At 34.4% G+C, this 14053-nt stretch overlaps 2 protein-coding genes across 2 annotated transcripts in view; both read left to right on the top strand.

Moving 5' to 3' along the window:
* Positions 1-14053, top strand: part of LOC134845154 (nuclear pore complex protein Nup153-like) — a 438386-nt gene that overhangs the window by 163045 nt on the left and 261288 nt on the right. The window lies entirely within an intron of this gene.
* LOC134844771 (WD repeat and HMG-box DNA-binding protein 1-like) overlaps positions 1-14053 on the top strand; it is a 473647-nt gene that overhangs the window by 163040 nt on the left and 296554 nt on the right. The window lies entirely within an intron of this gene.

Raw genomic sequence — 14053 nt, forward strand, 5'->3', positions numbered from 1 at the left:
GGCGTTCAGTAATCAGGTTCAGTAATTCTCAGTGACGCATTGAACAATAGTCCTGGTTTGCGGACCGTTTGTTTTACTTACGCGAACTAAAATTCATTTTAAATGTTCTGTTAAAAGTACAGTCATTATCAAGTTCAACAATGACGCTGATAACGACACAATTAGAAGCTGATGGTTTCTTTTACACATCACAAGAGCATCATGTGTTTGCATCAGTTCAATAACAGCCTTTGTAATAATTTTCCAGGAAAAAAACTCACACGAGGCTGAACTGTGTTTTGAGTGTGCACTGAGTGTATCACTGCGAAAGTAAAATTGTATTTGTCAAAAACTTGCAACAAGCCGATTTTTTTCAGAAATTTTTTTTTGGAAAATCATATTTAAAAGGCTGTATAACTATATCGCTCCCAATTGATAGAAATGCAGCAAAAATCTGGAAACCTGAATAAATTTTGCAGAACCTAGAATAGTTTGTGGATTCCAAAAACACAAACTTTTTCATATGTGCAATGGAATGCGCTGTTACCGAATCCATTGTTAAAAAGCATACTCCGCTCGTTTTAAACGCAATTTGCAAAAGAACAAAGAAATAGTTTTTATTTGTGGGTTCCACAAACAATTTGCGGAAGTCATTAATAAAGGCTGGAAAGATAAGACTGTTATTCACTCCCTGCTAACTCTGCGACAAAAGTGAAGCATCAACAGATTTCGCGACGCAAAAAACCAGCTGCGGTTTTTTCAACTAGATGGTAAGTGGACTATAGGTACATGTTATAATATCTTAAAGAACATGTCTCAGGGTTTCATGTAGTTGTTTGCAACAAACAGCATGCCATTCAGGAGCAAAATTTGCCTTGTACTGGTACTTTATTCGAGTCCTTGCTCATAAAATTAGGAGTGCAGTAAGACACGTCAAACTAAATTTTTTGTGAGTTAAAAAGATTTTTTTTTTCAGCAATTTACTTAAGGTGAGCATGAGGATTCCTAAAATTTTCGAACAAGCAGAAATTAAATCGAACTACAAAATGTGTTTCTAAAAATGTGTTGCCTTGTGGTATTCGCCTATTATTACACTTTCTTCAACCAATTGAAGCATTTAACATAACTGTTTCAAGGACCCTACAGGGCAACAACACGTAACAAAAAAAGTGAAACAGCTTCATCAATTTTTAACAAAATTGTAATTTTAACGATACCGTAAAGCAACCAAATAATAAAGACTGACACACTAACTATTGTGATTTGACTCTTTGTTTTTATTTATTTCGCAAGATAATGGATTAGGCTAGAATGATACTTAAATTATTACTATGAAGTTGAAAAAACGAAAAAGTGAAGACAAAATGATTACGGATCTTTTTCGATAACTGATTTGCATCATCATGCGTTAAGACATAATGATTATTAAAGTTTTGTTTTATCAAAGTAGGAAAAAAAACAAGAAAAGTTCAAAAAAAGGAAAGTGCAAAAAAAGAATATAGATTTATAAGTACAAATTTGTGCATTACAGGCAGGTGTAACAGAAACTAACTGTTTTGATTTTAACTATGATTACTTCAACAGATATGCGAAGGCATACAAAACTTAGTGAAAAAAGTCGGAGAACAAAATTAAAGTTTTTTGAGCTCCCATTTTACCCCTACTAATTTTTGATTGAAAGATCCCATTTTAAAAATTACTTATATCAGTCTGAATTTTTAACTCAAAGTTATGAAAAATTTAAAAATGGTTCAACTGTTGAAAGTTTTAACAGCTCTTAAAGCATTTTAACCGGGCCTCTTTATTTTTAAAGGTCTGGTTGCTTTCCATAGGAGACGACTACAGAAAAACATAATTTTATATTAAATTGAAAGCAAATAAGCAGAACTTAACTAAACAAATCATTTTTTAGTGAAAATGAAAATTCGATGACTGACTAAAATAGGGCTAGTTTTTGTGCTGAGCAAAAAACATGTAACAACCTTTTAACGTATGCAAATTTATGGTTTTGGAAAAAACCTTGTTCTGAAAACCTTGTTTCTGAAAATGTCTTGCGAGATTTGAACAAAAGCCATTTTCAAAAAAAATGAGGTGAGCTCGCTTGCTGCAGAATATTGTTCAACCATTGGTTTGTCTCGTTGTATTCCTCTACTGAAAAGGTGCATTCGCAATTTAAACGTTTTTTTTTCTTAAAAAGTACATTATGCATCAAAATCAAAGTGTTAAGCGACTTGCTGCTGATCGAGTTTTTTTATATGTAGAACTTAATTACAACTTAGAGAAAATTATGCTTTTATGAAGTGAAAAAGTATATCCTATAACTTTATATACAAGTATATATAAATAAGTATGAAAGTTAAATTTGCTGTGACTGCATTTAGGTAATCTTCTACAGAGTATTCACTTTAGTGGTTTATTTGATGATATTGATGATCCACCCGTTAGGTATGGATTCATAGTCATCTGTAGTGATTCTGCGGCATTTGGCATTTGAGAAAAGTTTGTAAGTTGGCTTTTTGTTATTTCGTATTGTTGTAAATAATATGGCAGTGGGATTTCGTTATGCACTTGAGTCGGTTGGTATGATTGTGTATTAACTGGGTTTTGTTGTTGAAAATTGTTATTGTAAGATGTTGGATTATTTTTAGGTTGTCGTGTTTGTTCATTTCGTGTGCAAGGTTCGAAGATATCTGGTTGGTCAATACTGCAAGAACGAGGTCTTTGGCTTGGATAAAATTGTTGATGATTTTGATTGTAGTATTCTTCATCATCTGATGGAAAATAATTTGTTGTATAATAATCAGGTTGAATTCTGTTATGACAATTATTTGTATTGTTTTTATTTTGTTGAAAAAATGGGTAATTTTCACTTTGTTCTTGTGAGGATCGTGCTCAATCATGAAAATTTATTGAATTTGAAGTTGGTTGTGGTATATTCTGACTTTTTGATAATGAGTAGTTCTGAGTATTCATATTGGAAGGTTTTCGTAGTTTTGACCTATTTACATAGTTATAATTATGTTCAGCGAAATTATTTCTATGTGATGTTTTTTGTTTGTATGATGGTTTTGTTACTGTTTGAAACGTTTGGTAATCCATTTGCAAATTTTTTTGGACAACAGAGGGTTTCACTGTGGATTGTATAATTGTTTGTTGTAGCGTTGGGTTTTTTAGCTTTGGAGTTGTAAAATTTGGTTGAATCGGTGAAATTCTTCGTTGTGATTCTGTCGTTGTTATTGTTTCAACTATTTCTTCGCTTACAAAATGAATTGGACTTTGTATATCTTCTTGTGTGAGAGTTCTTGTTCCATTTAAGTTGTCATTATTTATAAAGGTAGAGTTTAAACTATTATTTCCTGATCTTTCAGGGAAGAATGAATTATAGTTCAAAGGTGTTGCGTCAATTGTAAGTGGATAAAGTCTAACATAATCTTTGTAAATAAAGATTGTGCTAGTTTCTTGACTTGATATATCTGTTGGTATTTTAATAAATGATTCATGAGACCATTCAGAGTGCCAAACAGAATCTGATTGTTCTGCTAGTACGGTTTCGTCATTTGTATTTTTTGGTCTCAAATTTTTTCGTGATTGTGCAACACGATCGATATTATGACTAAAATAATCAATTATGAACCATGCTAAGATTTTTTGCAAATCGTGTTTAATATGTTCTGTTATGTCATTATTTGTTAGATCTTCTCGGATTGCATTTAAACATTTTGAAAATGTGTGTATTTCTTGTCGTACAATTGTATGTCGAGATGTTTGTGTTGGTGAATCGCTCTGAGGTTCTTTCAATTCTAATATAGATAAATAGCTACAGATAAGTGAGAATACGTCATTTGTGAATATTGAGTTTGCTCTTTGTGAGTTTTGGTGTTGTATGGTTTTGATGTATTAAGTAAAAACTTTTGAAAATTCAGTATCTACGTCATCGGTTTGAGATATCTGTCATGGGATGCGTTTGGTGATTTGATTTCTATTGTGTAAACTCCATTTTGTGATAGGAGACTACATATACCTTTGAGATAGTGGTCAAGAAGTTGTCTTTTGATTTTTACATCGGGGAATTCTCTTGTGCACAGACTTTCTCCTTTTTCGAATAAATTTGCGATTAAATTTTGACAAAATTGTACCTGTCCTCGAGATTCAGTTAATGGGTGTATTAAAAATGAAAGTAGTGAATCCTCTAGGTTTTCTTCATTTCGAATCACTTTTGTGTTATATGACTGTTAGCGTATAACTCTTAATGTGTTTTATTGGTCAATTCCAATTGTACAAACGTATTGGTATATTTGTGTAACGATTTTTCATTCTTCGTTTGCCTTTTATTGATGCTTGTGATGTGGTTTCTGAGTCAAGGAAATTTAATTGATCGTCATTTTGATGGTTTTTGTTTATCGAGACTTTTAAATTGTGGAGTTCTTGTATTTCGCTTGTTTCTGATTCTGAGACTGCTTTTCTTCGCTTTGAAAATCTTTTCCTTATAATTTGTTTTTGTTTGTTAATAATTTTCTTTCTTAGTGTTTGTCTTTTTGTTCTTATGTATCCTACTGATTGTTTGTGTGGTGTGATTACGAGGTCGTATTTTTCGTTGTTAATTAAGCAATTGTGTGTTATGAGTGTTTGATTGTTTCCTAAGTTGTCTCCTGACATAAGGCTTAGGATGATGGATGCAATATTGGGATTAGTGATTTCTAATGTCTTAAACTGTTAGTTCTTACAATTTTTTGTGGTTAGCTTAATTTGGGTCGTATTTGTTGGGTTGGAGAGAAAAGCGTTTATCGATTCCTGAGAAAAATTTTTACTTTCTCGTGAATTATTCTAAGTAAAGATAGAAATCGCTTTGAGGTTCTTTATTACCTAATCTTACTTAAGGGTTGTGATTTGTGATCAAGGGTTGGAAAATCGTAAAATGATCCTCAAGGTTCAGGTATGAATAGAACGCAAGTAGTTCGTTAGCTACTATTTTATGATCTACTAAGTTTATGTGTTTTAGCCTGGGTCATCTAAGAGGAGGGAGATCAAGTGAAGGATGAGTAACCGAAGTTCTTCACTGTTTATCTTAATTGAAATGGTTAGTTCTTTGGAAAATTTCTCTTAATTCTGGGTCCATAGAAAAGGTTGGCTAGTGAATCGACGTTTGAGGTCGTTAGATACTAATTAAATTGGGAGGGGGAGAACAAAATTGTTCATTTTGATCCAAGGATAGGCCTTGATGATCAAAAATTTAGATATTTAGAAATTTACATATCGTTTAATTTAACTTAAAGATCCAAGGAAAATCTTGACGATCTGGTATTTAGAATGAAATTAATTTAAGTGAAAGCAAGGATAAGCCTTGAAAGTTTATTCATAAAGGGTTGAGGTTAAGTTTTAGTTTTGATGATTGTTAGTTTTTAAGATTTGCTGTTAAGTTTTAGGTGATGAAGCTGGGATGAAGAGATGAATTAGATATATTAACGATGTATGATTTATACTAACTAATTTTTGTATTTTTATGCTCAATAAATGTTTTTTCAAGGTGTTATTTAATTTACAGCTGATTTAAGCAAAACGACAAGTGTTGTTTTTATCAGTCGTTATTGTATAATTATTCGGTTTAGCGCTATGAAAGGATATTGAAGATGATTCTTCAAAATATTATGTCAGTAATTGAAAATTTTAAAGTCACTGCTGTTAGTATTCTAAATACAAAGGTTTGATCTCGTTTTTGTCGTACAATCATGAAATCGATTGGTAGATTTCTTCCTAGTCGTATGTCTTCTCTTGTTCAAGTTCTTCTTCCAATACCGGGTAGTTCTCGTATTGTTCGGAATATTGGGCCTGATCTATTGAGGCGTAGAGCCATATCTACTAAGTTTTTGTCATACAAAATTTTCGAAATGTTATTTTTGTCTAATTCCAACTAATTTTTGTCTAAGTCTAGGTTATTTAAGGTCGTAAGTTCGAGCCTCACTGGTCGCACCAGATGAATTATGTATGGATTACTATACTCATAGAGTAGTTTCAGATGAAGTACGCCGTCTGCTCGTCACGTTATCTTATTTTCGGCCGAATAGATTCGTGCAACTTCTTAGTCTAATACCAATCTTAATCTTACTCTTATATCTCCTAGTCTCAAAAGATCTAGTGTACACCGGTTTACGCGATTTAGTTCCAGAATGAGAACAACTGTATTTTAAGTTTAATTCAAATTGTTCTGGTGTTGAAACTACAAGTAGTTTCAACACTTACAAATAAGTGGGTTGTTAGTTTGATGGAGTTTGATTGGTTAGTATTCAATATTTTATAGAGATAACATATCATAATGATAACAATGATAAATACTAGTTTAGAACTGGTTCCAGTAGATAGAAGGGGTCTTTCTGAATTCTTACTACTTTGGATATTTCTGTTCAGTAAATTTTGGTTTAATTTCACGTCCTCGTAAAGAGACTCTGTCCCTATCTTCTACAGTACTCAAACTAATTACTAAATGATGGTTTTCCTTCAAAAACTTGATTCTTTTCGTATATACTGAGTGTTTGTGTTATCTTTTCTGCTAGTTTTCTGTCTGAGTCTTGTATCTTTTTATATGTGAGGTAGTTGTTTGAAAAAATGAAACACTTTGCATTTTCAAATTTAAAGTTTCTACTAGTTTAATTGTGATTTCTGCTGGTTTCAGTTTGTCAAAGATTTTGGAAATCTTTCTCAATTTCACGGATTGAAACGAGATGTGACGCTATATTCTTTTTAACTACTATTCTCAACTGTGGTTTTCAGGTCATCATTTAAAACTAAACTTCATGTTTTTATAATTATGGATCTTCAGGGAAAACGCTTTTGGTGTAGTGTTTCTTATCTTCTACTACAGCGTGTTAAATTATGTTTCTTTTGGTAATACCGCGCACCACTTTCATTAACCTCAAAAACCGTCAAAAGTTCACAAAACGTTTAGTAATACAAATCGTATTAGTAATTTTCTTCTTCTTCTACAGCGTTTCGTTTTATATTTCGCTTGTTTTTATAAGAAAATTATTACTTGCAATTCTTTGTTGTTTCTTTCGGAATCAACATTTTTAAAAACTTCTTCTGTGAAACGTATTCAATCTGATTTAATTTCTATAGGTTAAACTAAAAACCATTTTTGAGCTGATCAGTCGAGTATAGTTTGAATCAAAGCTGTACGTCTGTGAATTCAGTTTTGGTGATTGTTTATAGGTTCTGGGCCTGTAATTAAAACTCGTTGTGCTATAAATAATCTTCGCCTGAGTATTCAGAGTCTGTTCCCGTGAAAACCAGGAGTGGTCTGTTTGATGAGATGTTGATAAGACTCATCGTCTTAAAAAAATGGTTGAGAATTATCATCTGGTCGGTTAATATAATTTCGTTGATAATTTCTGCGAGTAAATTTATGTTATTGTTGCTGATGTTGATGGAAATAAAATTCATCTTCAACGAGTGTGATTGATTTTTTTTTACTGATTTGTCTTTTGGTTGGATAATGTTTACTTTTTTAAAAAATGGTTAATTTTGAGGTGATCTCTGTGAGTGTTACGTTTATCATGGAAGCTTACTGATTGTGGAAATGTACTTTAAGGTAGTTTTTGGTAAATATTAGGTTAGAGAGGTTATGATTGCCTAGCTTGAGTCGGGTTTGCTATGGGGTGAAACATTTTTTGTTTGCAAAAAATCATATTTATGATTTGCGAAGTAAGTCTCATTTTCTTTTTCTTTTTTCATTTAAATAATGATTTTTGATTACTCTTCTATGTGATTAATAACACATTTAAAAGTTTTTAGAGAACACAATTGGTTCAGCTGTTGATTGTAAGGTTGCTTGTGGGAACGGGATGTTATTCTTGTTATGTTGTGTTGTGATTGTTGGATGAATAGGTGAGATAATCGTTGCCGGTATTTTTATAACTATTTCATCATGTGTAAAACGTGATGATGTTTGAATATCTTGTTGATATATATCATTATATAGATTTTACGATATTGTTTGTACTCATAGGCTAGACGTCATCTGCCAAATATTTGAATGTCACAAATTTAGGCAAGGAAAAAGTCGAAACAAGCCTTTGAATGAAAGAAATTAATTTAAGTGAAGAATCTAAAGAACAAATAAGGCACTATTTATTCCATTTTTTAAGGGAGGTGTATATCCCATTTTTGTCTTTGTCTGTAAAATTTTTGGTTGAAAAGTTACAAGTTTGAAAAGTGAATTTCTACAAATAAAGCTCGTTGTTTGCTTTTATTTGTCGAAAACTACAGAAATTGGTTTCAAGGAAATTTTTAATGAAATAATTTAATGCAATAATAACGCAAGTTTGTTGAAAACTACAACACGTTACCTTCAAACTTACAAAAAAAAACAACGTTTTTTAAGCTGCCTGGCTTCTAATTTTTGCTAGAATAATCATACCTAGCTGCAACCCGACTTAATTTTCTGATATCTTGCATTGGGTGTTTGTCTATTCAGTCTTTGTACAATTGATGACAGAACTACCTCCATGAAATATTTTTGAGACGTCCCATAATCCAAGCGTTTTTTACTAATGCTATATATCAGAACGGCTAATCAATTGTTTTCATCTTAAAACTGATTCGTGATATTAAAACCGGTGAACTCTAATTTTGTCAATATTGAGACCAGTATGAAAATGTGATAGTATATTTCAGTCTAAGCGATCAAAATAAAGCTGAACAACAATACTCAAAGTTAAGGAAACTAGCAAATGTGATTACTCTTTAAGGATGAACCGTTTCCTTCAACAGCTGTGCTTTTTTTAGAAGCAAACATTTTTGATCTTAATTTTTTGAGTTCATCAAACGGCCGAGAAATCTGATAAAAAACCAAATGATGCATTTTTGTTTTGAGTATAGTTTAGACAAAAAGTAGGATTAGGCAATTTTTCTGAAATACCAATCGATGTTCCGTTTAAAAATCAAATCATTTTTCACTACAGTTTGAAGACAAAAATCCTCTCTGAAGATTTTTAGGTTACTTCTTCCGCGGATTAATGTTTAGTAAAACTCAAAGTCCTATCAAGTAAGAACTTAAAGATAGTTCTTCGAAACTTTTAATTTTATGAAAAAATTTTGAAAATGAAAGTTTCCGTAGATATTCTCTTTCGTTCTGACCCAATCTTTTTTGAACTGAAGTGGACTCTTTTCAGGTGGTAACACTAACTCTTAATGTTTAAAAATAGAAGTTAACAGCAAGGCTGAAAGAAATTTTTTAAAATAAACTCTGTAAAACTGGGCTCAATTTGCAGAATTTTTTAAAACTTTTTAGTATATATCATTGCATTTTATATTGATGAAGATTGACAACTCTTTAAAAGTGAATAAATTTTTTTGGCGGGCAGGCTTTGAAGTAAGATTGGAAAAAATATCGAACTGAGCCAGGAGCTGAAACAAGAGTATTTCTTCATCTAAAATATTGATCTTAGAGCAAAAATCAAATAAGGTATAGACATAATATTGCAAGCCAAAATTACAAAACAAAGTATATTCTACGTTGATGTCATAGTCCAAACAATTAGATTGAGTTCAGAACAAATTGACAAAATTGGACAAAATAAACGCAATTAACCGTTTTGATTTTCTTATATGTCTAGCTGCAATAAAAAATTGAAGAAACTTCCAGAAAAATTAACACAATTATAAACCGACTCACAGTAAATAATCTGAACTACTCTGTCTGCAGGTCTCATCTAATGATCACAAATCTCCCATTGCTTCGACAGCATTAGTTCAGGATGCAAGGGGACTACTATCGTCAAAGAAAAAACAAGAGACAAGGACGAAGTCGAACTTCCCCAAAATTATATTTGGAGACGACACCACTTCAGAAAAAAACGACTATAATCAACAAACAAAAAGACATTATTCTAAAAATAACACGAGCCCAAACTGAAACGCTCAACAATGGCTACAAAAACTGAGTCTGATAGGAGGGAAAATGAGGACACAGGAGAAATTTGTTTCTCGTCCGCGTGGACCCCATCATAGCCGCGTGGACCCCAACATATGCATGCAAGAGGAAAAGGCGCACAAGGTGGAACCACCGCCAATGACGACAACAAAGCAGTTAGAAGCCAGTCATTGTATGATCATGGAGGGACTAGTCGCAAAAAATGAGAAGGCCACAAACAAACAGAATCGGGGGAGGACACCATTATTTCGCCGAAAATTACAACGGGTTCTATGCGTACGATTCAATGCTGCTGCCACAAAGAAGGCTGGGACTTTACGCCGCCTTATAAATTTCGTAAAAAAGGGAGACTGGGAAGCCATAAAAGAGTCTTACGATCAATACTGGCACAACATTAGAAACAGACTACACGTCAGAGAGGACTGTTCACTAATTGATGAAAGGATCGTCATTCCTTCTCAGTTGCGGGAGACAGTGCTTGATAGTCTCCACCTGACCCATCCAGGATCGGCAGCCATGTTGGATTTGTGCCAACATGTTTGGTTTTCACATATCCACCGATCCATCGTACAAATGGCTCAAAATTGCAGACACTGCACGGAGCAAGGTAAAAATTTAAAACCCATAATAGGAAAAAAACATTCATTCCAAATGGAACTAGTAGTAGAGCCTAACGAAGAAGTTCAGTTAGATTTCGTAGAGCCCCTCCCGGACGAACTAAAAAGGGACGCGTACATTTTGGTTGCAACAGATAAGTGGTCAAAATTCCGTACTGCAAAAGTTGATTTGAATACAACAGCGGATGTTGCCATTAAGTTTATGCAAAGATACATTACTAAAACAGGGGTCCCTCGCAGATAAGGTGCGACCAGGCGTAAGCATTCAGAGCTCGAAAATTTCAACTTTTTTGCAGTACAAACAATATGAAACTACTCTTCGCCCCGGTAGACGATCATAGAGCAATAGGAGTAGTCGAGGGAATGATCCAAACATTGAAACGCAGGTTAGCCGTAATGAAAATGGATGAAACAAACACACCATACAAACTCACTTCCGATGTGGCAGAGAAACAAAAACGTTAAAAATCACGCCAAATGGTGTCACAGAAGTTTCACTGTTTGAAGCACACATGAACCGAAAACCGAACACTCCTCTTTTAAACGTAGCAACTAGTAGTTCACCTAGTAACTTAAACTGGGAAAGTGCATAACATGCATGTTTAGATAGAAAAAACCTTACAAAGCTGCCACTACCAGCGGAATTAATGCATGACCTACAACGGTGGTCGGAAGATGAAGTATCCATCGGGAGACAAGAACCAAAAGTGAAACCACAATAGCAGAATAACCTCCAAAAAGCGAATTTTCCACCACCGCAAGACACAGGTGCAAACTCTAAAACTATATAAATAGCCAAGGATAGGTTAGATGTAAGATACCAAGGGGTACAGGCGACAATAGACAAAAATACGAAAAAACGCATAGACCAGGTGGCACAAAAAACAATTCGACTAGCAACAAAGGTAAAAGATCAAAAAACATTCGAACAAAATTACAAAACTATAGACGGGAAAATCCTCACATACACACCACACAGCGCATGGGTACAAACAGTCAGAAAACAGCCAAGACTATTAAGAAATAGCTGAGCCGCATTTGTTTCTAACCCTTCATTATACGGACCGTGCAGACCCTCTCGGCTCAGTGATTACGTGGCGTATACATCAGCACGGAGATCAGGACCTTGCCTACGTTTTTTAGACATCGAGAACCCTAAAGCCCCTCAACGCCCGATGTTCAAGGAGGACGAAGGAACGGGATTACCAATAAAACTAATTCGACAAGAGAAGACAACAAGCCAGGCCAACCAGAACAGCCCGACAAAAAGAAAGGCCAAATCGATAGGAAAACGAACAGGCGGGCGCCCGACGCACAAATTGCAAACATTACGCGGAATAAGTTTACAAACAGAGGAGAAGGTTGAAAAGACGACACATAACAATACCCGGGAGAAAATAACATCCAGTGGATCAGATAACGACGATAGCTCGTCAATATCCTCGGAAGACATCGCACCATCGCCTAAGAGGCTAAATCAAAAACGTAACCCCCCACAAACGCAGCAGTGCCACTACGAAAATCAACGCGAAAACGCCAGTCGGCGCTATCAAATGCATTCGGGAATCCTGTCCCGATTAACGCACTAAACGACACAAACGAAGTACAAAAAACAATTCGATTTGAAATTGACTTGCCGCCAGATAAGACAAACACAGACAACTATCCGAGCCTAAAATCGCTCATACAAAAATTGAATTTACGGAGAAGACACCAAAAAATCAAACCTGCGTGAAATTTATTGAAGCCATTAGCCCGACAAACAAAAAGAAACAAACAGACGTAGTAGACTTAACATAACCAACAAAAAACGAATCGAACGATAACAGCAATGACATTCTATTTGTAAAGGAGAAGTTACGCTGAAAGAAGATGAGAAAAAAAAGAAAGACGAACAATTGTACGAAGAAGAGAAACATGAAAATAATGGGGAAGACGCCAACGAAGTTGGAACACAGGCAGAGGAGTAAAGAGATAGAAAGTAGAAATCCAAAGTCGCACGGGGACTATAAAACTCAAAGTTCAAAAAGTCCCTCGGGGACTGTAAAACTCAAAGTTCAAATTATTTTGCTTAGATTTTTCCCGCTGAGGGGGAATGTCATCCGGTCTGGATCAATAAACTCAGTATACATACAAGTTATTTATATTATTCATATTTTATGTTAACCTTACTCGGTTGATCGGTCGGTTGAACTTGATAGGCCTCAAACATGAACTGTGTCTGAACTATTATTCAGTCGTGAATAAACGTTTTCTATCAACTGATTAGTTTACACCGCTTCGGTTGAGACTCTTTGCTTATCGATCCAATCGGATTCGAGAATTAGATATTCATACGTAGAGGTATGACAATACGCATGCGGGACCGGTCTTTCATATTTACTTTTTCGAGAACAACTCTATCACAGCAGTGCCCAGGGTGTAAAATGGGTGTGCTTTCATCTCATCTCATTTCAAATACTGCCCTCATGAGTTTATTTCACATTCGACTCATCTCAAAACTGCCGTCATGATTTGAAATCAATTTTCGCCTGCTAGATCAGTATTTGGAATCAGTGGATTTCCAAATACTGACCTAATTCGGCAATATGTTTTGCATTGTGTTTCCGTTGTGTAAACACTTATTCGTTGTTGTGTTCTCAAAACTATGATCCAAACAATTGCTTGCTGGGATATGTATCCCAAATACTTAAGGTCTACATCCACCGATTTTGTTAACCAATGTTTTAAGATTTTTTCGTGAATTTGGCTTACAGTCGTTAAGTCTCTGCTTCTAAACTCCGCGTTGCTATAGATAAGAATCCCAGCTCTAGCTTTTGTTTGCCTAATTGCAAGTTCAGTGATAAACAAAATTCTCGGCAATCATTTTCACTTTGCAGAATTGGGTAACATTTCAGAATTCCGCTTACAAGTTTTTCGGACTCTACTAACTTTTGTGGGTTCCACTTATATTTTGCGGAATCCATTTACAGTTGTGGAATCCAGAACAAATAGCTATATTCGCTTGTTGCGGAATCCGCAACACAACAAGTGTGCTGACAAAATTTACGTTGCTGGTATTTGTACACGGAATCCACGGAAAGTTTGTAAGTTGAATCCACTTACATTCTGGAACATGTTTAAAGACTTATCTCTGGAATCCAGGATAGTACTGACACAAAATTGTGCGCCTATTCATTGCACAGTTTGGCCTCGTACGGATAATTTACAAAATAAACAAAATCATTGCAAAAATTTTCAGGTCTTTTTCTTATCAGTAATTCAACGTTTCTGCATTCAAACGTCATAAAAACGCCTCCTTTAAAAAATGACAGCCCAATCAGCTCAGCTTTCTCTTATTCAACCTCCAAATGCAAAAAATAATCAGCAATAGCTAGCAGACAAAAAGACAGACACGTCATTAAGAAAGGCTATAAAAATAGGTCCGTACTTTTTTCCTTGCTGAATATATAATACAACACAGCGTCATTTTTTGCGTTTTATCTGCCAGAACTGAAATTCAATGCATCATTTATTCTTCTCTATTCCGTTC

Source organism: Symsagittifera roscoffensis, chromosome 4 (genome assembly GCF_963678635.1).
Source record: "Symsagittifera roscoffensis chromosome 4, txSymRosc1.1, whole genome shotgun sequence".
NCBI classification, from domain to species: domain Eukaryota; kingdom Metazoa; phylum Xenacoelomorpha; order Acoela; family Convolutidae; genus Symsagittifera; species Symsagittifera roscoffensis.